This window comes from Poecilia latipinna, unplaced genomic scaffold, assembly GCF_001443285.1.
Source record: "Poecilia latipinna isolate Pla-1442-1.1 unplaced genomic scaffold, P_latipinna-1.0 Scaffold2267, whole genome shotgun sequence".
Classification (NCBI taxonomy): domain Eukaryota; kingdom Metazoa; phylum Chordata; class Actinopteri; order Cyprinodontiformes; family Poeciliidae; genus Poecilia; species Poecilia latipinna.
The window spans coordinates 6,142-31,356 of NW_015114883.1; the positions used below are offsets into that span (position 1 = coordinate 6,142).

The following is a 25,215-nucleotide window of genomic DNA, read 5'->3' on the forward strand; positions in this document are numbered from 1 at the left end:
GTTGGATCCAAGAACTTTCACAGGTTCTGCCAAGAATAAATTCAAGAATATTTAAATGGATTTTTGGGGCTACATTTATCCATTGGGGAAAATTTAATAATACCATGTTTTGCACATAAACATGCTTTTTGATTCCTGGATCAACCCATGTGTAGAACGGTCTTCCCATGTGACATGAGCATCTCTCTCTCTCTCTCTCTCTCTCCCTCTATCTATCTATCTATCTATCTATCTATCTATCTATCTATCTATCTATCTATCTATCTATCTATCTATCTATCTATCTATCTATCACTCACCCACAGTTTTAAGGAAAGAAATTGTCACCTTTAAGGATTCTTCCAGGTAGTAAAAAGTGTGGTTGCATGAGTTCAGCCAAATTATTTGAGGTTTTTAATGGTTTTCTTTGATCAAGACTGTTGAAAACAAAACCCATAAAGTTTATTGTCCATGCTTCAAAAACTAATTCAGCCCAAATCCAAGTGCAAGTAATATGAGAGGAGCAAGCATATTGAATAGTTGACCTGTTACCAGATAGTGCCACCTGAGTTGTGTATCTTTGTAGCTTCTCCACAGCTCCCATGGACCTCTTGGTTGCTCCTCTTACTTTTCCTATCACCTGCACTGTCAGTGTAGTCTTCATAGGTTTGCATTTGTTCTTTCTGTTCCATTCTTTAAAGTTGTGCTTACAGATCTTCTGGAGATGGTCAAGGTTTGGGATATTGGGTAACACTTTATTTGAAGGGGTGTGCATAAAACTGACATGACATGGTCATAAACAGGACACAACTCCTGTAATGAACATAAAGGAGACTTCATGAATGGTTATGACTGTTGTCATAAAGTGGCACTCAGAATATAATGACACTTTTAATGCAAATTTGTACTAAAACTTGCATTAAAAGTTTTAACTTTTTATTAAAAATTTAATTATTTACCAAATAATGAAAAGTTCGTAATTTTAATAGACTTTTAATGCAAGTTGTAGGGATGCTACAAGATGCATCCCTACAACTTGGTAGTTGTAGGGATGCATTTTGTAGCATCCCTACACAATGCTACAAACTGTCTTTTCTAACAATGATCTTTTGTCTTTGTGGAAGGTGTCAATGTGTGTCTTCACTTTATTCTAAGATTGAGTTGCATAGATTTTCAGGTTAATTTTCAAGGATCTAGCCAGCTTTCTTTTTTGCTTTCTTTCTCTTGCAATAAAAGCTATTTAGTTCATTATTACATTTCAACCACCAAGACATTCAGATGCCAGCTTGAGAACAGTTTGTTACATTCAGACTAGCCAAACAACAGCTGTGTGTCAAAAATATTTCCCATGAGCAAAACCAGAGATGGGTGATGTAAGAGTTGCATCTCCAGAGGTCCAAATTCAAATCCCACAGATTTTGGACCACAGAACAGGCTCCCTTATCAGTTTTACTAGAGCAGATTGAACCTCACTTAGAGGTAACTTCTACTTTTTACTTTCATCTCTTCCAATTTTTAATACTGACAGGTACATACAAATAAATTATGGATGAAAATGTTTATTTTTGAGAAAGACACTAACAATATTTCTGGTGACCAAGCTGGCATCTCTGAATGCTAATTCTCAGTTCTCTTTGGAAATTCCCTTTGTTGTTAGAATTCAGTTGATCATATTTCAATAACTACATACTATTTGATACATAAACACAAACAAATAGCTGTACCAATAGCTATGTTCAATGGTCTACTTCTACGACCTTATCAATCACATCCTGAAGTAGTGAACACTAGAGTCTGACGCTGATTTCAATGTGACTCTTACTCTCACTATCACTGTCTCCCTCCTTCTGTCTCCCTCCATCATTCTCTTTCCACCCTCCTTCTTCCTGCTTCTCTCTCCCAGCAGTGAGCCCTCTAATCTCTGCTGTTGAACTGCCAGGCAGACACATGCCCTCTGTCTGCAGAGCCAGTGGGTCTGCTTCCTGTGCAGGTGTACCACAGAGAATGCACAGTAGGTGGAAGCTTGGGAGTAATAGCGCTCCGCTACAGTACAGGCTGGCCCTGGAATGACAAGCATGCCGGCTGACCCGACAGTTAGTGTATGGTGTGCAGACATGGCAGTTTTGGTGAATATGGCAGGAATGACTAACGCTGCGCACAGTAAAGTTGTCAAATGCAGGAGGTCGTTGCTTATGATTATCGGAGCCAAGTGTAGCGGAAACTGCAGTAGGTATGGCAGGTACCGAGGGCGCTGGGGGACTGGCAGATGGTGTGCACAGAGAATAGTACATGGCACAAGCTTTGGGTTGGATGAGCTTGGCTGGAGTGGTTACTGTGGTTGTGGTCATAGGGTGAGTGCATGCAGTGTGGCGGGACCTGAGCCCAAGGTATATGGTCAAATAAAGACTCAGGCCAACGCTCCCTGACCTTCAACATGATGCTTACACTCTGCCTTCTTGCTGAGTCATTATTAATTTTTGATAGAAGGTATCATTTCTCCCCTTGTTGCTGGCATCTCTTAATCAATGTTAATTGGCTTGAAATTAGCATATGTTAATTAATGATATTTACTTCAAATTAAAGATATGAGTGGTCCCACAGGGTTTCCTGTTCATCTAATTAGAACCAATTAGCTGCAATTAACACATGTAAATGAGACAGCAATGAGTCCAAAACAAACGGTGTGTATATGGAGGCTGCTGCCCAGATTCCCTTATGTTGCTAAATGTGCACAAGCCCCATGTTTTCCTTATGTGGGCTAGTATTTGTGTGTGTAAAAATGCTGCCAATTAACATTAACAATAGCAGCATGTGTTGTAACAGACCAGATGAAACGTAAATATATTCCATCTTAAACAAAATACCCCTTAAAGACCTCTTCAGTTCCACTTCCTGTCCTCAACAGGAAGTGGAAGCTTGCTCTAAATTGGTTTAGAGCAAGCTGCTAAACCAATTTGTTTTACAGACCATTCTGTTAAGTGAAGAAAATCCTGGAGGTGTATTAATTGAAATTCAGTTGATGGCACATCTTGTTTTGGTCTAAACCACCAACCGTGTGGAGTGTGTAGCGTAATCTCACACAGGGAAAATTGCCAGAAAATGAAAAGATGTAAAGAAGAAAGAAGGTAGGAAGTAAACAGAAGTCATCCAAGCATCCACAGCATCTCACCATGCTATTCAGAGTGTGTTACCAGCTCCCCTTATCAATGTGACACGCGGTCATATTTAGTAAATCTTGTGAATTTTTTAATCCAATTTTTAAAAAAGAATGATATCCAAACCTGATATGAATTCATATTTTTCTAACTTAAAATATAAATTTTTTTTTCTGGGATTTTTAAAGAGGGTCATGTATTTTCACATAGTGCGATTTCATAGCACAATCAAATAGCTATTTATTTGTCATATAAATGATGTATATATTAAGCTTGACATAAAAGAAATTTGACTTTGTAATTTGATGTCTTGAAATTGGGCCTCTGTCTCTTTAAAAGATCCTGCTCTTTCCAACATTCCGCTGTCAGCATGTCATTACAATAATGTTCCTCCATTAAGCCTTTGACAACATCCATGATTAGTGAAACATGTTGGCCTAAATATGTTGTAATTTTCCTATTAACTAAAAAACATTCTGTTTGTGATATGATAAAACTCATAACTACTTTAACAAATGTGTATCAGGGTGCTCAAGTCCAGTCGTTCAGAGCTGCCATCCTGCAACTTTCAGATCATCCCTGCTCCAACACACCTGAATCAAATGAATGGCTCGTTGCCAGAGCTGGTCCTGGTCTGTTGGAGTAAGGATGAATCTAAAAGTTGCAGGTCGTAGCTCTCAAGGACTGGACATGAGCACCCTGATGTATATCATGCAGCAACTGCAAAACACCAGCTTCTGTGGCCAACTCTGTCCTCTTCTTACATTTGGTCCTCCTCATCTTCATCACCTCTTGTGATTTCTACATTCCGATCGATTACAAAGTGCTCTGGCTCAGCAAATGAGCTCCTGCTGTGTAAGAAGTGTCCATTAAGCCGATCCAACCTGTAGGAAGTGCTTCAGGTAGTATGGGGTAAAGTTTCCTCGGATTGTCTCAACGAATTGACTGCTGGAATGCCATAGTTTGGAATTCGAATGGATGACTAATTGATATGAGCGAAGTTTGAAGGAGAAAATTCTAATTCAAGTACAAATAATTAATTCTAACCTTATCAATGTTTTAAGTATATTTTCTATTCATTTTGCATTTTAATTTGATGATTAAAAAGCTGGGGTTTTGGAAAAACATAATATTTGGGTGATGCCAGTCTTCAGAGCAGTAATGTACATATGTATGAACATGACAAAATATGGCGAGATGTCAGAAATAGAAATATTGTGCTGTGAAGCCAAGGGATGTGCAGCTGAGTAGAATGACTTTATTTTTTTAAAAATGTATAACGTGTCTTTATATTGAGCTTTAACAAAACTGTTTATGAAACAATATACAAACTGCAATGAACAAGTGAACATTGCAGGGCTTATGTTTCACCTGCACTTTAATTTGAAATAGTGTTTCAGGTCAATATTCCTTTCTAGCCTTTGTAGACTGCAGAAGACAAACCTCCAACAACTACTTGAGTGTAGTGATGTAAATTTTACTTTTAATACATATTAGATTATCTACTTTGTACTTTTATGTTGTTTTATTTTGTATGCACCTAAGTGAAATTTTACCAGACTGTCCTTTCACAAATTCAGATGTTGAAAAGCATATTTTAATTCATAGGTCTAGACTTAACATCCTACATGAGTAAGACATTTTTGTGTTTCTCCCAGCTCCTTTGTGTCTGGACTGTAGGACTACCAGGGAGAGGTGAAATCCACAAAGAACATTGTGTGCTGTCAGTGCTTAGCTGGTGAAGAGACCTGAAGCACAGTCTGGAGTGTTTTGGCACACATACATACATCCTTTCATTCCACCTGGGTATTATAACTTCCCACTATGTGTGTCTTTTTGAAAAACCCCAGACTTCAATTATCCATCCAGCACTGGCGAGGTTTCACAGAGGAACCCAACAGTTACATCTGCAACTTTCCATGCTTCCTTTAATCATGAATAGATGCAGATTATGTTCCTTTTATGTCATTCTTTGCCACTTTCACCATTACCCAAACCCCCACTAACAGCCATAAAGGTAGAAAACCTCCCAGCACAGGGCGGAACATAATCTTGAGTTAGTCGCTGTGTTGATGCTGCATTGACAGGCGTCTGTCTCTGTGTGTGTGTATGTGGTATTTAGCAGATACCCGTCTTAGTCTCCAAGGTTTAGCTGCAGGAGACGGTGAGCAGCTTCAGCATACTTACCACTGTAAGAATCAGGGGCTGGATGGAAGGTGACATTCCAGGGGGTTTTGCAGCTGAAAACATCATCTGCAGCCTTTGTTGTGTGATGAAGAAAAGGTGGGGTGTGAGGGCTGAAGGGATACATGCACATAAGGAGTGATCTAGGAAGCTTAACAAATCAGAGAAAAGCATTATGGCATAACAGGCTGCGATATTTGCAGTTTTCTTATTTATTTGTTTTTTGGTTTCACAAGGCCTGATGTGGAAAGAGGAACGTTGAGGAGTATAGATACTGCAAATGAAGAGAGGGGATGCAAAAACTATACTAAAAAATATAAAAGCATATTTAATTTACTTCCCACATAGACCAACTGATCTATGTCTATGTTTTATTTTATATGTATATATTTTGGTCTAAATCTTCAAGCTTCAATTCTTGGAAGTATTTATCCTAGATAGGAAATACTTAGACAATATAAAGTACCATGCACTAGCATTGAAATATTTCAAAATGTTTTAACGCTGACATATTAGTTATGAAAATATGCCAACTCAGTGTAACTTCTTGCCTTTGTTTGCAAAAGGAATGTGTGTATTTGGGCACTCTGAATACAGTTGAATATTGGTTTATATTTCTCTCCTTTTCAATATTACTCATTTCTCTTTTTTTCACATATCATGTCCCAACAGCTCAGATACACATGATGGTGGGTTTGGTTGACTTTACTGTCAGTGCAGATTTTCTCTACAAGAGGGGGTTAGTGGAATATGCCTCCAGTTGAATGGCTGACACTATATTATTAAAGAAATGATAACCCACATGTTAACACATCCAAGTGGTTATGTTGGAACCATTATAAAGAGAAAAAGCAATAAGAAAAGTGTTAAAAGGGGAGTTTTTAAAGGGAAAAAGGGGGAGATGACCCTCAGAAATCAGAAGCAAACAACATTACAAAAATCCAAGTATATACACATATCTATGCATATCTATATACATACACCCATACAGTGTATCTGGGAAACTATTTACAGGGCTTAATTTTTCCATATTTTGCTCTTACAGTCTTAGCTGAAGCTGGAGTACCAGGAGAGAACCCAGGCATGCACAAGGAGATCATGCCAACTCCATGCAGAAAGATCTCAGGCTGGGACTTGAGTCCAGGTCCTTCATGCTGAAAGGCAACAGTGCTAGATTTTAAAATGTATAAAACATAGAAGTCTTGGTTGTGTTGTCTTGCATGTGCTGCGTATTTTTTCAAATGCATTTTTTAAAATGCTTCTTCATCTATCCTCACTGCTAGATCTAGAATTTCTTTCTCTGCTTTCTTCACAGCTGTGTGGTCACTTCAACTAACAAATCTAAGCAGGTAGGTCCAGCTGGATACGTAGCCAGTATTGAGCAGGTTGAGTGGGGGAAGGAGAAGTCTCCCTGCTGTCAGCTGCTTGGTGGAGATAAAGATTCAGTTTTTACCTGTGTTTGCCTTTACCTCTGTGTCTGGAAATTACACTGGGGAGTTGGTCGATAACGCCACTAGAATCAGACTCACCACAGTGAGTAGCATGTTCTCCTTTCAGAGCTGTCACAGAGGAAAGACAATGCAGCACACCTGTAAGGTCCTGTGAGAGCTTCTTTGGTTGCATTGTCCGCTGGGTGTGGAGGGACTGAGGCTGCTGAGGGAAACGAGGAGGTCACAAGAAATACTTACCTATGTGTTTCAGTACAGTGTTTCTAAACATCCTAGTTTTTATTTTGGATGTTTACATCAATTTACTTTGCACATAGAAATAACATTCTTTCATAAAACCCAAAAACTACCATTATCAACCCCCTTAAGACCTTAAGAACTGACCTTTTTAATTAGCCACAATCACTGTAATGAAATCATGTGTTTTCTCTGTATGTAATCAATCAATAAACTAATGGGCTGTCCTGCTCTTTACACACAGCATAAAATAGCCATTCAGGGTTTGAGCTGTCGCTTGAGAAAGCCTCATGCCAAAACCAAAATAATTCAGTTTAGACTTGAGAAACAGAGCTGTTGATGTTTACAAAGCAGGAGAAGGATGAAGTCATCAGTGTTTCGAAGTGTCAAGAAGTGGAATGAGTTTCTCTTTAGTCGCTGCAACAGGGTCCAGTAACTAAACAGTTAATCAGCTGATACAGAACGCTGCTGCTGGCGTTCTCACTAAAACCAGGAAAATGGAGCACATTGTTATTTTAGAGTATCATACTAAATGGGGCTTTATACAAACGCAGGCACCTTTTCAGATTTTATTTGTAAAACGTATGCAAAATTATAATTGTTCACTTTTTGCTGGTCTGTCACATAAAGAAACATTTAAATTCAAAGTGAAACAGAATGGGAAATGTTCAGTGAAGTTTAAAACTTCCCCAGGTGTGACCATACTGCAACTTTTAGTTTTCCATAGGTTTCATCTTCAAATAAAAATCTAAAAAGTATTTATTTATTATTGTTCAAAGCTATAAGTGATCCTACCAAAAAAACAAACCTCTTCATTTCACTCTTACTGCAGCTTTCTTTTCTGTACGTGATTCAAGCCATTCATTTCATCACTCTGTCTTTTTATTCAACTTTGAAATGGATTTCATCTTCTCTTTCCATAATCATCCCCAAAAAGCTTGCAACTTGTGAACTTGGGGAATGCTAAATCCCCTCCCTCTGTTTCCCCCAACACACATACGCATGCCTACACACTACACACACACACATTACATAGACGCACACACGCACGCACGCACACACGCATACACACATGTACCTACACACACGCACGCACATGCACACACGCATACAAACAGTCTCAGGGATCTTAGGCATTCATGGGCTGATGATTCCGATAATCCAAGTTCAAATACAATTCCCGGATCACAGGATTTAAATGACATTATATAGAAATTAGATTTCACATCTAGAGCAACTGCACCTCCCTCAATCCCATCTCTTTCTAATTATACCACTTTCCCTTCGAATCTGCACCCGACTCATTCTACTGCTCCCTTCTTTGTTCATTCTGCTTGAATACAGATTGGGTTATTCTTTAGCTGCACAATGCATCTATTACAATACAAAGTAAGCCGGGAGCTGCTATATTTTTCCAGTGATGGTTCCCCTGTGAATTGGCAGTGTGTTTGATTCATGGTGGGCTGTGGTGTCACAGGGAGCATGAGGAAACCTATTCCTGTTCCTGTAACTAACGGGGAATATTTACAAATGGAGATCCAGTTCAGCTGAGCTTTGATCGTGTGTGGGAACCTAGAATCATAAAGGTGGTATATCAGTGATATGATTCCACACACTGATACAGGTACAGATGCCCGCTGAGGTCAGTTTTCACTTTTGATGATGACTTTCAAGACACATCATGCTCTCTGATAGACGGAAAGACATCTTTAAAATTTGCTTGATACTACCAGTATGTGTATGTCTGTGCAATTTATCTATATGTGTGGTAGGAAGCTCTTATAAGGAACACACAAACTGAGCCAGTATTCAGTGTCAATATAAAATTGTTTTGATGTCAATATAAAGATATAACAAAATCTATTTTCATAAAGAAAAAAATAATATTACTAGATCTGGGACTTTAACACATTCATTTTAATTAGATGGTTACATAGATTTTAACTCAAACATTTTTTTTAAACTCAGTTTTTTTGGTATAGAATTTGCGTATTTCTAGTACAAACATAAATTTTTATGGACAAACAACCTCTGCATACAGCAGCACTGGACAATAAAACTGCTTCTCCTGTCCCACTGGGTGTTCATTTCAATAAAACAATCTGATTGGACTGTTTTTTTTTTAAGCACAACTTGGACATGTTGTGTTCAGGTTGCTATAGGGAGGCCGAACAGTAAAGCTATTCAGGCTTAAAATAGCATCTCAATGCTAAACATGATGCAGCAGCACAGACGTCTCCAACACTAACGTCAGCATCCATGGTCCACATTTCAGTGACTGATTCAAGTGATTCCTCAAACACTTGAAAACTAAATAGGTGGAATGGCCCTTTGCAGTAATCTGATGGTTGAATGACCTAAATAACAGAACGATAAATAATGGTAAATTATTGTTTTTAAATACATAAATTATATGTCGATTTAATCAATACTTTAGCAGCAAAAATGGTTTTGGAATTGGAAATGTTGCTTATTTTTTCAATGTATTGTTTTCTCTTAAAATATGACTGATTATTGATTAATTAAAGACCCTGCAATTAACTTAATTAAAAATGTTTTTTTCTACATTATGATCAATTAAGCTTTTTAACACAGGATCATTTGCAAATGTTAACATAGTAATATACACAGGATAAAAAACTAAGTTCCATTGTTAAAAATAATAACATTTATAGTGGACACCTGATAAGGACCACAACCAGCCATGAATAGCAAAAATCAGTGAAAACTTGAGATCCCCTTTAAAAATGCCTCTAGCTGCCTATTTTAGTAGTTCAAACATGTAATATATCTTAATATAATAATACAGGACCTGTGATTATGCTAAGATAGCTTGAAAATGTTCTTTTTTTCTGCTCTTAGGTGTACAACAAATCAGAAAATGAATGGCACTTCTTTATTGACTTGACTTACAGCAGACTTAGCTACTAGTGTTAAGTAGCATTATGCTGAGGTATGTCAGCTTCAGCTAAAGGCATTTTCTTTAGAATGTTTTAGATAAGCTCACTTGAAGCTACATTCCACAGAAAAATCCACATGTATCCACAGAGTTAGGACTAAGGTATGAATTGAGTTTTGGTTAGGGTTAGGTATGTGATGGTTAGGGTTAGGAAAAGGGTACAGGTAAGGTTTAGGCTGTAGAAATGAATGGAAATCAATGGAAAGTCCCCACAAAGATACCAACACAAACATGTGTGTGTGTGTGTGTGTGTGTGTGTGTGTGTGTGTGTGTGTGTGTGTGTGTGTATACGTGTATGTGTGTGTGTGTGTGTGTGTGTGTGTGTGTCTCTATGCCCACTTTATTTTGCTCATAACTGAACAATAAGTTTGTGGTTATGAATCCGAGCAAACACTCTTGTTAGGAAAGAATAGAAGAAGACAGACTTCTAAATGTAAAAATACTAATATATTCCTCAGTGAGTGAATATTTCAGGCACTAACAATGGCATCAGCACAGAACTTTTGTAACCATCAGAAATTCACAGAATTAAAGATCAGAAAGGCTCTTAAAACAAAATATTTCTGAGCTATTTACTTTGAAGACCAGACATCCAGGTTGGCTGTGTTTGCAGTAGTGGTGGAAGCCTTGTAGCCTTGTAGCCCTGCAGCCTTGCAGCCCTGCAGCCCTGCAGCCCTGCAGCCTGTCCCTGCCAGCTCTCATTCATCACTGACTATCAGAGGCTTCAGTATTTGTCATATGTGGGGCGCGGGACTGTGTACTGTGTGCGACCAAGCAGAGATGGGCCCAGATAAAAGGATCTTGCCAAGTCCTGATTAGATCTGCTCTCATGTTTGTCTTCCAGTATCAGGGATTACATGATTTATTAGAGTGCTGGGCTGAGAGCTGCATGCTGCTAACTCTCCCACCTATGCCCCATAGGGGAGTCTGTTCCAGCAAACTCCATGCATATGTAGCCACAGCTCCCTCCCTGCAGCTTGTTTAACACTCTCCTCCCCAGCTGAAGCACCTTGGGGTTGCTTAGATAATTTTCTCCATTAATGAACTCCATGATTGCAAATAAGCAACATTGAAACAGCAGATCGATGAACTGCCAAGTGTGAGATTAATTTGTGTAATACAAGCCAGTTTATAATATGTGGTGAGTTATTGTTGAAGGTAAGGCTGTGTGCTTCCTATCATGCACTATTTTCCTCTAAGGTTTTTGCTGTGTTTAATATATATCAAATAGTCAAATACAATGTGCTGTGTAAAATGTATTTTCAGAAAGAAAAATCAATTTAGTAGAAATGAAAAAAGATCCACAGAAGCTTGGTTTATGAGACACAAAACTATGTAAAGAAATACGAAGTTAGCTCTTTATTTAACCAAAGCAGGAAATAAAACTTACCTTCATTTGTCAGTGACAGTTTTTTCTTTTACCCTTAGTGATTTGTGTGTTCTGTATTGACTCTAGTTTTCTTAATTTCTTATAGACGTTCTAATTTTGGCTTCATCTGTAAATGAATAATAACATGTTGAGTCTGCTGTGTGTAGTTTTCTGTACTGCTTTTTATTATGTCACCTTTATTTATGCATGTGATCTAATAGGCTACCTTTTAGAAAACAACATGTTTTTGACGTTGGCTCTGAATCATTTTCCAAGCAGATGAAGACTCGTTTCAGTATGAAAACTCCAGAATAGAGAGGTGTGTATCATGACTGTACTTATCAGAAAGAAGAACAGCATGTGGAGCATGTACAGCCAACGTTTATGTGCAAATATTAAATACGGAATGATTCATACACTATAGCAGGAATGCCTTTTATTGAGTAAAATGCATGTATAGTGTGTTTAATGAATGTGTTAGGAATATAAAAAAACTGAATATATTTACTAAACCTGCCCTCCTCCTTGAGTGTTTTCCATTTCTTTAGATTTTCATAACTATCAGAATCAACTCAAAAAAATTGGCTACTCTGATTAAAAAAAAACACACAGATTGTAAGATTTTCAACAAATCTAATTTCATTTATTTGGTGTAGAATTTAATCTGAATTTTGAACTCGAAATTAAGTTATTTAAAATAATTAAATTCTAACCATTTCTAAAAATTATATTATTTAACTAAATTCATTAATTACTTAATAAATATTGATATTATTTAGCTCAGCTGGTTTTTCACTATGTAGTAAAAAAACAACAACAACAACAAAAACAACAAAAACAAGCTGATTTGAGTCATGGAACAGTTTGTTTTGTGAATGTTTCTCCTGGATTTCCAGCATTTAACAGCCAGAGGCTCAGGTTGAAGGAGCTCCGCTCTCTAACAGGGTTGATGTTAGTTCTTGTGTCTGTGACTGAGACATAGAAACTCTGAGTCACAGATCTTATAAATTTACTGAATCTATGTACATGATAATGATATTTAATACATTTGAGTGTTACTGAAAAGCTTGTTTCAGTAACCCAGTTCACAGACTATATAGATTAATTCCACACAGACTGAAGTTTTCAAGCCTTTCTAATAGTTAAACATGATGAGGTTCTGCTTACAAATGAGAACACAGCATTAAATATTAGAATATAATATAATTTTAATTAAAATGTGAATCTTAATCTGACAATGAGCCTCATCTAAACATATTTTATACACTTCATGAACATAAGTTTTAATGTTCTCCGATGGTTGTTGTGCATCACTAATGAGGATACAGTTGACTGATGTACAAAACATGAAATAGCAAAAAAAGAAACAAAAAATAACAATTCAGTATTAAAATGATGCATCATAAAAACCAATAATTTAAAATGTGAAGTCAGCAAAATGTCAGTGAAAAAAAGAATACTTGGTTTTCTAAATATTTAAAAGATTAAAAGTGGTTGATAAATCTGTTTCTTCTCACTCATTAAAGTGGAAATTGTCTGAACAAAACGTGATTGAGACGCAAGAAATCGATCTATAATTTTTGTGAAGTTCCTGGAATATGCTTTATACATATGGATAATATTTGCATTGAGGAGATCTTTGTCTAAAATATATGCAGTCTGAGCATTTTGTGGCTTCAGGGTTTGGTGTGAAAGAAAACTCTCAGATAAAAATCAGAGTGCTCCTCTACCTTCAGCTTGATTCTTAGCTGGATTCCGTAAAAGGAAGACGAAGGAGGGTGACGCTCTCTGAAACTACTGCTGACCATCCATCTACCCTGAAGACTTATTTACAGCCCTCTCTCCCCCTCCCTCCCCCTTCCATATCAGTGGCCGACGAACCTCACCACACACAGACCTGCATTGCCATTCTTCTTCGCCTTCCTCTTTCTCACCGGGTTTTGCTCTGGGTGTCTCTCTCTTCCTCCCTGGATGGGTGTGAAGTCACCAGCAGCATGCTCCAGTGGAGCCCAATTAGACCTCCCTGCCCATGTCATTGTAAAACATTCCCCTCTCAGGTTGTGACCTTTTAGCCTTTTCAACTTATCAGGAGTGCAGAGTCAGGAGTGAAGAAGCGTTTTCCATGCAGCGGCATAACTATCCCACCAACATTTGCACACAGCATGAGCCAAGAAGTATCACAGACAGATTGGTGAAATGCATAGACAGAATAAAAAGAAACTTTTAACTTCAGGTTTAACTATATCAGAATTCAGTAAATAAATTAAATGAATCATTTAAATCCCACCATAGGTGTACAAAGACATACAAGAGTCTTCTCTTATTAATAAAAAAAGCATGGCAAAATAGGAAAAATGGGAAAAATTAAGCACAACCTGACTGCTTCTGTAGGTTTTGAAAAAAAAAATAGCAGTCAGACGCTGCTCATGAAATGCACTTGAATAGAATATCAGCGAGTGTCAGAGCCTTCAAAATGGTACTATGAACAGTTTATTGCTCTAGAACATACATATACTGATCAATACGATGTCCGGAAAGAAAAAAAAACATCAGCTGTCACATATTTCCATTTTGCCTTCATATCTGTTTAATGTTCAATAACAGTCTGGAATTTCTTGTGTAAGGTTGTAAGTCAGGCCTTGTCCAGTCATCGAATGATACAATCCTGCTACTTTTAAATGACCGGAATCAAATGACTGAATCCCCTCATCAGCCTGGCGTTGAGCCATTCATTTGATTGAGGTGGAGCAGGAATTCACCTAAAAGTTTCAGAGTGGCATGTCTTGAGGACTAGGTTTGGCCTCCCCTGTTTTGTATCTAAGATTAAATTGTTTTAGAACCCAGGAAAGGTTTATACATGCAACCATTTGAACTTCTAGAGGAAGCCTTTTCTTTCTAAAAGGCCTGGAAGGAAATACATCAGCAATGACCGTAGAGAATCAACTCCCCATCAACTGGGGTATAAGGATGAAGAAATCGGATGATGACGTCACTTCCAAACGATACCAAGTCATTCACAGCACATTCAGTATGGAAAAAAATCTTCAAAATGCTTGACAATTTTCTCAAGGGTAGATGTTCTGCCAAGTCTTCCCCAAGGTCAACTGGAAAAACACCAGTATAACTTCGATGATTGTTGTGGTTGCCAGGATAAAGTTTTTATCTAAAATGAACATGACTGTCTGCTTTGGTTTGCAAACTTTTGCCTGAATGAATCCAAACCGTCATTTGGACAGGCATGACCAAGGTGATCAGGCGTTATGCATGAAGCAGAAAACCAAACACTGCTCCAACTGATAAACCCTAACCCATGATTATCAGTGAGAAGAACATAAACTCCTCATTATAGTATTGTAATGAGGTTTGTGAGGTCATCATTAGTGAAGCTAAAGCTGGGCCAGAACAGGTTCTTGCAACCAATGAAACAATGTCTTACATAAAAAAATGAGCAAATATTAATGTAAAAGTTAAAGTTGACTTTGCCAAGTTACTGCTGCTGAAGGCTACCAAGTCATGTTGTGGATTTTGTTTTTCACTGTTATTTACATTTTGCGTTTATGTTTGCTTACTGATCAACTACGGTTTGCAACTTGTTTTATATTGTAAATCTGATCTTAGATTGAAGTAATTTTAGAAACTGGTAAATGTGTCTACATGGAACCATGTAGAGGGTTCAATTTCTTTATAAAATGTCTGAAAATAAACTTTTAAAACTTAGATGATATCACATATAGGTGCTATGATGTACCTGTTAGTTTCTATCTTGGATCACTGACATAAATGTGCACATAATAGTGATCGATTGTAGTATTTGACCACTCAGCCTAATGCAAACCAAATGTGTGACCCCATTTAATTCTTCAAAAGCTGGCGGTGTGGTCTTATGAGTCTGCACGGCACCCTGTGTGTCTGGTGACCTTCACTCACATTGACAGACACGCCACACACTGTCTGGTACACCGTTGTGATGTCACCACTTATAAGGTACCAATCTAGACATACCAGCTTCTTGCAAAAGGAATCATTTACAATGTCCTTCTGGTCTTCATGTGTACCTTTTTATTTCCAAACCTGATCATACATTCTAGGTGTCAAACATGCAGGTGAGCGGTTTTGATTATTAAAAGTATATAATAGAATATTAAGCTCATTTACAGTATATACTTTGCAAACTCTACAGCTTGACTTCTCACATGTTGTCATTTCAGTTTGTAAAGTTCCAGCTCTCGGAATAGCACCCTGTAGAGAAATGGTCCTTGAAATCATTTCTGTGGGGCGTATTTTTTTAACAGATCATTTAAAAGGCAGAAAATCACTTCTGAAAGCTAAAGGTACATAAATTTACCTTAAACTTTAAGGTGAAGGCAAATGCAGGGGCTAAGCTCCTGACAGAGAGGCGTGGCCGTCACTCTGCTCAGCTGATTTACTTTTATTTCAAAGCTGAGTGTGAGTGGGTCTCTGTGTGCCTGTGTGGGTTTTTTCTGAGTACTTTGTGGTTTTATGTTACATAAAAGAAATGAGTTTACAGCAAGGACTGTGGTTGTCAGTGAGGCCATTTTCCTTTTCTAAAGTAGCTAACGTAGATTCACTACGTCGCATCGTTCAAGGTGCTGAGCCTGCACCTCACTAATGCAAAGATAGAGAGATAAAACATGAGCACCTTTATTAAGACAATACAGGACTTTGGTGTCCGGGTGTCTACTGTTTTAATAAAAACCATTCAGATTTTTAGCACTGAGCTGTAATACACTCACACTTGCTCACGCACATACATAGACATTCAAGTTCATTCACCATTCAGCTCCCTGTTGCTCTTACCTGATGAAGCCATCAGCCAGACGCCGGAGACGGATACGCTTTTCCCGCGCTCTCATCCCCGCTGCAGAGCCTTGACACAAGGAGAGACAAACAATTTGGCCTCCCTCCCACAGTTCCAGCTCTGTGAGCCAGCAGGGGAGCCAGCTAGGGTTTTCTGTGTGCCTGTCTGTGTTACAGCAGTGCAGTGGTCGGGTTAGTTTGAGCAAAGACTGTTTTTGCTGCATGAAAAGTATAAAAGCGCTTTTTGTCTGTTGTGTTCTGATGCTGTATCAGTTCTGTGATTAGCATTGTGTCCTTCAACAAATTCTGTCTGAGTTTAACCTTTGCAGGACATTAAGTGATTTTAGACTACAGCAGAGTGAAAACAGGTTGAGTTTGTAGCTGAAACCAGATATTTACACACACTAGAAAAAAAAACACATGTTCAGTTATCTTAATCTCTCTCTGACATTAAATCAGATTAAACCTTTTCTGCTTTAGTTCATTTAGGACTACCAGCAGACTTTTTACGTCCCAGAATATTAAGAAAAAGAGATTTTTAAGACACGTTTTATCACTTTCTTTAAATTCAGAAATTTACATGCACTGCTGTACTAAACCACGTGTGTCAAACTCAAGGCCTGCAAACCAAATGTGGCTGCCATTTTTATTGCTACGACCCTCTGAACTCTAACTGTTCTTAAATATTATTTTATCAGTCAAATCATATCAGTTGTTATTTGGATAGTGCCAAATTACATCAATTTGAAAAGATCTTCAAAAGGATTACCCATCAAATACAGAGAAATATATACTTCAACAGTTTGCTAACTGGAAGTTTTATCTCTACATTCTGCCAATGTCCTTTGACATTCATGATGTGGTCTGAAAAAAAAAAGAGTTTGACATACATGCACTAACCCTTCAAACATTTTGGGAAAGCGTAAATAATAATCTCATTCCTTTGTAAGGTTGATTCACATCATTTAAGTTCAATGTAGGCCCGTCTGTGGGTTTATTTTAAGGCATATCCTCAAACACAGCTTGTTTTGTGGCGCCAAGAAAATATTTTATGGAATCAGCCAAGATATTAAGAGGGGACTTGTGAACCTCCGTGGGTCTAAATATAAACTGCAAGAGAATGTCCAACTACAGTTGAAAGTCTGCGTCCCAGAGGTCACCGCGGATTCACAGGAAGTTTTCAACCCAAGAACAAAACTAAAACACAGTGTTAAGGGCCGGGTAATAGTGTCAGTATCTGTGATTATGCACATCCAATTCTAAAAAGAGTTGAAAAGACAATAATTTTAGTGTCATATCTTGTAGTCAGATGAAGGTAAAATTTAAGTGTTTGGCCCTAATGATCATCATTTCTTTTCTAAAATGGGGGAAGTTTGTAAGCCAATAATAAAAAGGTAACCAAGCTACAACTTTCTCTCAACTTTCATCCAACACCGCAAACACGGCAGCGGATCTATCTGTGTTTCTGTCCCATGCACATTTATCCCTGCGCTCTTCCTGTCCGCTGTTGACTCAAACAGCCTCTGCTCGTTTATTAGCAGCAGTGGCAGCATCATGTTGTGGGGCTGCTTTCCTAAAGGAGGGACTGGTGCACTTCACAAAATTGATAGTAACATGAGGAAAGAACATTAGGTCAAAATACTAGAGCAGTATTGCAAGACATCTTCTAGAAACTTAACGGTTTGGGTGCAAATGGGTCTTTCAAAATAGACAGTGACCTTAAACATAGAACCAAGTCAGTTACAACACGGCTTAAGGACAATAAAGTTCATGTTTTCTCGTGTGGACACATGAGAAACCATACCCCTGCCCCCGTGTGTGTGTGTGCCCCCGAACACACACACACACACACACACACACGCATGCGCAAGCACAAACACACACACACACAAACAATTTTCAGAGAGAGATCAATTAACCTAACGGTCATGTTTTTGGAATGTGGGAGGAAGCTGGAGTAACTGGAGAGAACACACTCATGCTTGAGGAGAGCATGCAGACTCAGAGCAGAAAGACCGCCTGCCTTCTTCCTGCAGGCTAAAAGAACAAAAGCTGTTCTAACATGCAGTCCTCTTTTCATGCTGTGTGGGTAAATATCTATGCAGCTCTATCTGAATCCGGAAAAAAAAAGAAAAAGAATCTAAAATAGTTTAATATCTGACCAGTTTGCCTGCAGCAGACAGACCCTTCTAAGGATGTGCATTACAGTTTTTGCCCAGCTTTGATTATTACCAGAGACACAGTAAGACTGGCAGGTGTTTGACACAAGTCTGGGACAAAAGGAAAACAGGGTCGTATGGAGAGATGGTGAATATGAATCTTAATGCAGGTGCTGATGTCATTATCTCTAAATCCACTGAGCGGCCTCAACAGGAGGCAGCGGGGCGGAGGCGAGGGGGTCAGGCCACTTTCCATCCTGTGATTATCTGACCGTGAGCCTGGGCCATGACTGCCAATCCCATCCAGAGGATTTGCGTCTTCCTCCTCCAAATTCAGAAAGAGAATGCAAACTCATAAAGGTGATGAGAATTGGAGAATTTTTCTGGGAGACCAGGCCAAAGTCAACAAGCTTGTTTTGTCTGGTAACTACAGAGGAAGGTGAGGAAGATGAGGCCTTGGCGACACCTGAAACCCCCCTCCTGCACTCAGACGAAGGAGGCCTGAGCTGAATGAGGCTGCCTGACTTTAAATGAAATAAACAGTGTCAGATTTACACACTGCCATGGTTTCCAGCAGCCCTTGATAATCTCTTCCCAGAAATAAATTGTCCCATTAAAATGAAATGTTGCCCATATAGGTTTAATCAATTGAAAACGCTTGTTTGAATCCTCTGTAATTTGGATGGAATCCCAAGCATGTAGCAAAGGGCTGCAGCAAAATAAGATTATTTGCTGCATATTATAATATATGCAGCAGTTTTTATGCCACCAAACAGTGTCACTGAACCCCCTGATGAAATGTATGCTTATTTATATGCAGTTATTCAGGTATGCTGTAAATTCCAATTACTTCTTAAGATTTCTATTTAGCATGGGAGAGAAATATGACAGGGAGGCCCTCTGTTTCCAGCAGCATTGTAAATCTTGTTACCACTTTGCTGCATATAGCGAGGAAACTGCATTTATGTAAGTGAGTTAACAGAGGATGAGATTATAACAACTAGCCTATAAAACTATGCAGAGATGTAGAAAAGGTTGCACAGAGGAATCAGCCAACACCGAGTTTCAGACTGATTTTGACTGATTTATTGGAAGTATTGTTTTTTTATTTTATGTATTTATTTATTTTTTGCATTCTTAAGATATGCTAAAGTAAGTTTAGTTTCACAGAAAACCCTTTACAGTATATCTGTGGTCTTTGCTGGACATTCAACAAAGACCAAATTTATCCTGTTGACAAATAAACTTGACTCTAGGAGGCAAAACTCTACTTCCTGAAAAATGAAACAGTTCATTCTTGTCCCTGCATGTTGATTGGTCATTACCTGTTTTTTTACACTAAAGTATCTTAAAATTTCTCCTTTAACTCCAAAACACAAATAAGTAAATACATAACATGTAATCACAAACAGGTCTCAATCTGAGTAATTATTGCCAAAAACAAAAAAAACAAAAAAAACTCCAATCAAAATTTTCCCACCAAATAAAGTCTCCTGTATGTTCAAACTTCTTTCACAACACTTTTTCCTCTTAAGCTTTTGGACATTTGCAGTTTCCCTGTAAATCAGTCTAAAAATTGTCTTAAAGAGCCATTTTTAATGTTCCATCTTCTTTTTCCAATCTAAATATGAATGTCAAATGTTACCATCCTGTTAGTTCTGTAAGCTCCTCTACAACTGCCTCAGTTTCTAATTGTACTCCAACATTTTTTATAAGTTGCCTTTTGGGCATTCCGATGTTTTCTTTACAGTCATGAAGACAGTGGAGTAAAGCAGCAGATTATTTAAAGAACTACAGTTCTATTTGGAAATCAAAGGAGGTTTTTAAATTACTCATTCATCGCCTGACTTCAGGGAAAAAACTCCATTTAAACATGGCTCATCGTGTTGGTGCTGAGTATATGTTGAGGTTAGCTTCTCCACAGGGGAGAACAGTTTTCACTTCTACATGCTTTACCTTCTCTAAAAATATATATTCTACTCCATATATTTTATAAGGTCGTCTAGTCTGACGTGCTGCAGATGGATAGGCTTGTGTGTTTTTCACATGGTTATGCAGAAATACTGGGACAGCAGCAGTGTGGGATAGGTCTTGTCTAATGCCTGCGTTGTTTCATTATGAGCTCTATCGGTACAGCCGAAGAGGCTTCTGTCGATTCTGTCGCCCCTGTTGCTCCGTCATCCCGTTCTGGGCCCCCAGGGGCCTTAAATCCCCACAGCTCTTTCCCGCAGCCCCCCTCTGACGTGCAGCATGCCGAGGCGAGCAGCGCTTTGCCTATGCATTAGCCATCCATTTCCAGTGGCTGACACCTCTCCAACATAAAACCGTAAGGCAGAGGTAAAATATCTCTCTCCTGGCGAAAATAAAGCTTTGTCTGCCTCCTGATCTATTGGATATAAAAAAGAAAGCCGCGGCTCTGACGCTGGGCTTTACCTTCTGCGCTCCTTTGGTTTTTGCGCACACAAAAGCTCCGGTGAAGATGGATAGCGGGAGCGGCTGCTGTGCGAGCACCGCAGCAGGATCAGTCACTTCAGTTTTCCTTCCACAGTCCTCCCGCTCCCTCCCAAGCACTCTCTGTTTCGTTTCTTAGACTATTGATCAGCTAATTCTGATAATTATTCTGGATTTTCTGCCTAATCGGCTTTAGAAAAGTTCTGCGCTGCATTAACACCAAGCTGCTTTCTGGGTCCTGTCTGATATTTTTGACTTTTGATTTTATTGACTATGGAGAGAGAAAATTCAATTCATACTTGTAGCTGTACGAAGGAGGAGTATCAGGAGAAACTCTCATAATTTCCCCAGATTTAATATTAATGTATTTCTCAGGCCTTCCGAGATGATCCACATTAGAGAGCTCACATGTCCACGTTTGCTTTTTAAAATTCATCAGCTGTTACTAGAGCAGTGCAATTATCATTAGATAATAGTTATTTTATTATTATTATTATTATTATTATTATTATTATTATTATTATTATTACTTTTATTTGTCTCTAAAACGGCACCATCTCCGTATACGGAGATGAAGGTAGGCATGAGATTTATAGTAAGTGGGAAAGAACTCAACTGAAGCTAAAAAGAATACAATAAATTTTACAAAAAGGTGAAACAAAATCTCACGTGGGCTGTTAGAAGGCCTCAAATAATGAAAATATTATGTTCCGGTCTTTTGAATAAAATCATATCTATCATTTCAGTTTCTCTAGCAAACAAATAATCGTTGGGAACATTTCTTTCTTTTTTTTCGAAACAATGTTTTCATGTAGCATTTTTCTTCTCGCAGCCACAAGCCCTTTAAAGAGCTAAATGTTGCATTCTGGGAGCAATTAAATCCCTGGAAGATTGCTGCAGTTAAAAACAATAAGAACGTGCTGTTCTGGTTAAAATCCCTGCTGTGATTTGAAAGGTCCAGGGTGTTCTTGCATTAAATATATATAAATCTTTATGGCGTTATAATTTCCAGGAAACAGACAAGGGAAACAAAAAGGGCCAATAAATGAGAGCCCAGCTTTCTCCTCTCCATATTTTAATGCATGTATCAGCAGCCACCACTCCCGCTTTCCACGCTTTCCCCCCTCATTTCTGAAAATCCGCTGCAGCAGCAGCCGGAGCGGCAGCAGCTATCAGGCGCTCTGCAGCCATGCAGCTCGTCCCCTGAGCATTGGCCAGCGGGCGATAATATCTCAAAGGGAGTGGTTATCGCCACACATTATATTATAATCATTAGTGATCCCAGCCCTTTCACCCCGACTGCAGAATAATCGCGCAGTACCATTAATCTAAACTAGGGGAACTGCTTTACAGGCTGCTCTAGGCCCAGTGTGCAGGATAATCTCTCAGTGAGGCTGATTCTGCAGTATCTTCACAAAAAACTCTCTTTTTGTTCGGACTAATCAAGGAAAACCAATGTTCTATTTTTTATTAATATAACCTATTACAGGATAGAAAAATAGCTTTTCATTCAACATAGGCATATAAAATAATGATGATGATGATGATGATGATGATGATGATGATGATGATGATGATGATGATGATGATGATGATGATGGCAACAACAACAACAACAACAACAACAACAACAATAATAATAATAATAATAATAATAATAATAATAATAATAATAATAATAATAATAATAATAATAATAATAATAATAATAATAGTAGTAGTAGACAAATTATTAAGATTATAATTGGAATTGTAATATTAACTATAAAAGCTTCCTAAAGTAGAACATTGTAGATCATCATAGATCCTCTGTGATTTTTCTTTACTGAATGCTTCACTGAGGATCAGCGATGCTTCAGTTTGGAGGCCATACAATAAAAATGAAAACATAATGTCAAAATAAAGTGTCACGGCCTGTGCGCCCTTTCTTTGTCCGGACTGAATTCGCCCCCTAGAGGAGGAAACGAGATGTTGATCGCGGCCTTTTCTCTGACTGACCCCAGAGTCTCGCGGCGGGTTCCTGTTCCCGAGCTCAGAGCCGCTAATACATGACGTATTACACGACACCTCCACTCACCCCCACCCCCCAACACACCCCGAATAAAACGGGCTGCAGCGGAGGCTCTGTCTGCTGATGGTTCTGGGTCTGATCGAACCTCCGAATATTGGAGCGTTTGCGATGCTGAGGTCGATCTATAGTGGAGGCGGGGGGTCAGCAGGGGTTGACCGGCTGAGAAGCGACAGCTGTAGGGAGATGATCTATAAATCCCATCGGATTTCTCTCAGCACAGGCAGCAGCGGAGTTGGGGAGTCTGGAAAAATGTTTGCTCAGAGTTGTTGCTGGTTCAATAATCTGCGCTGAGTTCACATCGGAATATGTTTTGGGCTGACGGCGTGTTGGAGTGGGTGTGGGCTTGTCTCAACCCAAGCATTGACCCGGGTAACCCGTCGTCACATGTGGGTTACACCGCCAACATGTCACCGTGTTGCATAGTGCAACCGAAAAGGAAACACTCCGTTAAACTGCGCCTTTCCGCCCAGTTCACTTCAAAGCACTTAGCGGAACTTCTTAGGCAGCGCGCAATTTGTAAAAAAAAAAAAAAAAAAGCCTATTGCTGGTTCCTGTCAGTCAGTGTGAATGAATTTTGATCCATGGACAAAAATAAACACATACATTTCCAAGGCCCAGATCAGAGTCTGAAGCAGTTAAAACGTCAGAAATCAAAGTCCGTTTCGGGTAAAAGCCTTTATTTCTCTTTGTTTCCCTGAGCGAAATATTTGAAGAAAAGAGAAGGAAATAAAATAAAGAAAAAGAAAAGGGAATGAAAGAAAAGAAGAGAAAATAAAAGAAAGGAAAATAAAACAGAAGAATAAATCGATATCAGCAGAAATGGGGAGCGGACCGGTGGACCCCTCTGCCTCCCTCCTCTCCCCCGGTACTCTCAGCTGATCACAGCGCCAGTCCCGGATGATCACTTCTCTCTAAACCCGGAGTATCCCCCCTCGGTAGCCCGGCCTAGAGCGGCTGCCTCAGCCGTGGTTCGGCTCTGTGCCTCGCTCTGGGCTTTGGATAGGCCTTCAACATGCTCACAGAACGCAGCTAATCACCTGCTCGGTTCAGGACTGAACCTTGTTTTGTCCTCTCCTTCCTCGGACCGCGTCCCTCACGCGTGGCATGGTGACACCGGTGACTCCGAGCTGAGTCTGCAGAGGAAAGAAGAGACAAATAAACGAGCCATGATTACAGTGAATGATTGCATGCATCTCCACAGCCTCTTTCATTATCTCAGATGAATTATCTCGCAGTAGAGACGCTCACTGGTCTGCACTTCATAAACTCCAAATCTCCCGGGCTGCTCTGATAGGAGCCGGTACCTGCTATTAATCGAGGCGTCTAAAATTAGTTTCTGATTAGAGAGAACGAAAAAATACAAACATACATCTATTCAGATTTAAAAATATATATATATTCTTGTAAAGGGAATCAATTAACACATTTCAGATTTCCTTTTCGTTCCCTTTAGTTAAGTATTCTGTCATCTCAATCTGTTGCTCAATCTGTGTCAAACCATTCCGAGATTAAAGCGAGAGGCTGACAACCAAGAGAGAGAGAGAGAGAGAGAGAGAGAGAGAGAGAGAGAGAGAGAGAGGTTTTGTTTTCTTTAAACTGGGCCCAGAGGCGGCAGCGCAAAGATTCCAATTTACAACTTTCGCCTGCATCAGAAGGAAAGTGCGAATAAAAATCTGTTCCAAGCAAAGGATTACATCGGTGAGGTTCAAACCAGTTTTTCCCTTCATTTAATAGTATCTCTGGCTGGAGGGAGGCAGAGATATGTTAAAGCTTATAGTTTATTTAGATTTTTTTTCTCTTCTTTTCCATTCGTGGATTAATCCGCGCCTAGCTGCAGCTTCTAGTTCTTCCCTCTTAGCTTTTTCTAAATCAGGCACAGATTATCCCTACTGACACACTATCAATGCATCTTCCGCACAACAACATTTTGTTGTTTACATGTTGGGTTAAGATGGGGGGTGAGAGTTGGGTGTTTTTGTTGTTGTTGTTTTGTCATTTTTCTGTCTGTGCCATCCGGGATTTAGTGGCAACAGAGTCAAGCTCTGTAGTCCATAAGATGTGCAGTTTCCCCACCGCTTCTTTGGAGAATCTCATCCCCTCAAGTGGCCCGTTTCTGATTTTTCCTCCGTAGGAATAAAAACAGAAGAGAGAATATGCTCTATGAGGAAGAAAGAAAGAAAGAAAGAAAGAAAGAAAGAAAGAAAGAAAGAAAGAAAGAAAGAAAGAAAGAAAGAAAGAAAGAAAGAAAGAAAGAACAGGAAAGCGCGCAAAAGCAAATCTGTTTATACTATGCTCTCCTCCTACCCCCCCTCCCCCCCCCCCTTTCTTTCCTTTTCTTTTAGAACCAGCAACCACAACCCACGCCCTCTTTCAGGGGTTCTCCCG

The 25,215-nt window shown here is 39.0% G+C and overlaps 1 long non-coding RNA gene across 4 annotated transcripts in view; it reads right to left on the reverse strand.

Moving 5' to 3' along the window:
* Positions 1-3,672: 3,672 nt before the first annotated feature.
* The window catches only part of LOC106937059 (uncharacterized), a 25,786-nt gene continuing 4,243 nt past the window's right edge, over positions 3,673-25,215 (reverse strand). For 2 of the 4 annotated variants that reach the window (XR_001422299.1, XR_001422298.1), the window contains exons 3-4: positions 23,868-23,963; positions 13,753-16,219 (exon numbers count right to left, since the gene is read on the reverse strand). This is a non-coding gene — a long non-coding RNA (uncharacterized LOC106937059). Of the gene's footprint in view, positions 3,728-13,752; positions 16,220-23,867; positions 24,989-25,215 lie in introns of those variants that run through there. The other 2 variants (XR_001422296.1, XR_001422297.1) reach the window with 2 other exon arrangements.